We start from the raw sequence: 2,564 nt of genomic DNA on the forward strand, positions 1-2,564 counted from the left end.
GGATTTATTTACCTTCTATGGCTGTCACTGGAGCTGAGAGCCGGCTTTATCTCTGAGGCTCCGCTGCAGCTCTGAGACCTCGGCTGCTGAAAGCAGGTATCTGGGTTTGTTCTATAATTGAAACAATGTTGCGGTCCTGCTGGCTGAAGCCCAGCTGGCTGAAAGCAGGTTTCTGGGAAGGTTTAGCTTCTATACTTGCAACATTGTTTCTTAGAGTGCAAGCTCAGAAGCCGGCAGCGGCAGGCGGGGAACTTGGCTTCCTCCATCACTGGAGCAAGCAAGCCTCCTGTTCGCTTCAGCTGCCTGGCTGCCGGCCACCATCTTGGTTTGCAGTTAATTTGCATATCACCCTGATTAACCAATGGGAAGCATGTCGGAGGTATGGTTAATTACCATGTTTGTCTATTATTAGATAGGATTTAATCCTACATAGATGTTGTATCTTATCCAGTGCTTTTTCTGCATCTATTGAAAAGATCATATGATTTTTATCATTTCTTTTGCTTATGTGGTATATTACATTGATTGATTTGTGTATGTTGAACCATCCTTGTGACTCTGGAATGAACCCTACTTCATAATACAGTGCGTGATGTATTATATTTTTTGAATATACTGTTGTATTTGATTTGCTAGTATTTTGTTTAGGACTTTTCATCAGAGATATTGAACACAATATCTCTGTGTTCATCAGAGATATTGGTCTGTAATGTTCTTTCTTGTTGTTATATTTGCTAGGTTTTGGTATCAGGGTTATATTAGTGTCATAGAATGTGTTAGGAAGTATTGCCTCCTCTTCAATTTTTTGGAAGAATTTGAGAAGGATAGGTTTTAAAAAAGAGAAAATCTTAAGTACACAAAACGATGTTTCATATGGAGGAATAAAGATAACTATAATACATTTCTCAATGAAAACAATAGAACTGAGAAGATCCTATCTAATAATAGAGAAACATGGTAATTAACGGTAACTTCGCTACCCTTCCCATTGGCTAATCAGCGAGACATGCAAATTAATCGCCAGCCAAGATGGCGGTTAACCGCTAATAAAGATGGCCTTTAATTTGCATACGTAGGCACAATGATGGGAGGGGAAAGGGGAAGGATGGAAGAAGCTGCCTGCTGGTGTCGGAACCCAGGTGGCAGCCAAGAGCCGGAGAACTGGGCCCCCATTGTGATCAGAGAAGCCGGGCCCCCTTTGCCAGCCCTGGGCCAGTAATCGGAGAAGCCGGGTGGGGCAGGGAAGAGGGGATGTCCGCCTCTTCCCTGCCCCACCAGCTTCTCAGATAACCGATCACCAGTGATCGGAGAACACCCAAAGGTGGGGCCAGAGGCCAGGCTGCATCCCTGCCTGGGGACACGATCCTTCCCGGGGCGACACAGCCAGGCCCCAGAAGGAGACCCAGGGGCTGGGGCTGTGTCGCCGCCACCTGGGTATAGGATCCGGTGGTCGGGTGGCAGCGCAGCCTCGGTCCCAGAAGGAGACCCAAGGGCCAGGGCTGTATCGCCGCCTGGGCACGTGATCCAGTCTCGGGGGTGACGCAGCCAGGCCCCAGAAGAAGACCCAGGGGCCGGGGCTATGTCACCACCTGGGCACGCAATCCGGTGCCTGTGCAGTGGCGCATCCCCAGCCCCAGAAGGAGACCCAGGGGCCTCCCAAGCGGAGAGTCTCCATGGTCAGACTGCGCAGTGTTGGGACAGGAATAAAGATGGAGGTGACTCAGATGCCTGGCTAGTGGCCTTAGACCAGAAAGCAGGGCCTTTCAGTGGGGACTCGGGGTTGGGGTGGGGCGAGAAAAGCAAGCAGGGAAATAGAGAACTACAACTTCCAGGAGGCTTAGCAGCTGGGGCCTGTGTGCCTGGCCATGAAATCAGATGGGGCAAGTCGTTTTGCACTTTAAGAGGCTTGCAAGATTGGAAGTTCTGCCGGAAGCCAGGAAGAAATGGAGCTGGAGCAGAGAGATGGGTCCATAGCAGCCGGGGGCTTTGAGGAGTTCTCAGCACCCCCCTGCTTGGAGCTGGCGCTGCCTCCGCTGTTCGGTGGTCACATCCTGGAGAGTGAGCTTGAGAGCGAAGTGGAGTTCCTGTCTGGGGGTCTGGGCAGCTCCAGCCTCCGGGAGTGAGACGAAGAGGAGGAGGCAGCTCAAGGCCAGCAGCTGCGGTGCCAAGGGGAACTCAATCGCAGGAAGTACCAAATGCTTGATCGGCGCTGCAGGGAGATCGAGCGGGTCCTGAACAGGCTCCATCAGATATAGAAGATAACATGGAGACTCCAGCAGGAGCGGAGGTTCCTCATGAGGGTGCTGGACTCCTACGGCGACGACTACTGGGCCAACCAGTTCACCATCTTTTTTGTGTGTATGTGTGTGTGTGTGTGTGTGTGTGTGTACAACCTTAGTGTTTTTTTTAAAATTAAATCTTTATTGTTCAGATTATTACATTGGCTCCTCTTTTTTCCCACCATAACTCCCCTCCACCCAGTTCCCACCCCACCCCCCGCCCTCACTCCCCCCCCACTGTCCTCATCCATAGGTGCACGATTTTTGTCCAGTCTCTTCCCGCAT

General features: G+C 50.9%; 1 protein-coding gene and 1 pseudogene across 1 annotated transcript in view; both read left to right on the forward strand.

Annotated features, from left to right (window-relative positions):
* Positions 1-2,564, forward strand: part of LOC106727121 (maestro heat-like repeat-containing protein family member 1) — a gene marked incomplete at its 3' end in the record, with an annotated part of 36,774 nt that overhangs the window by 6,834 nt on the left and 27,376 nt on the right. The gene's annotated exons all lie outside the window — the stretch shown is intronic.
* The window catches only part of LOC102256812, a 3,467-nt pseudogene continuing 2,846 nt past the window's right edge, over positions 1,944-2,564 (forward strand).

The sequence above is a fragment of the Myotis brandtii genome, unplaced genomic scaffold (genome assembly GCF_000412655.1).
Source record: "Myotis brandtii unplaced genomic scaffold, ASM41265v1 scaffold3725, whole genome shotgun sequence".
Classification (NCBI taxonomy): Eukaryota; Metazoa; Chordata; class Mammalia; order Chiroptera; family Vespertilionidae; genus Myotis; species Myotis brandtii.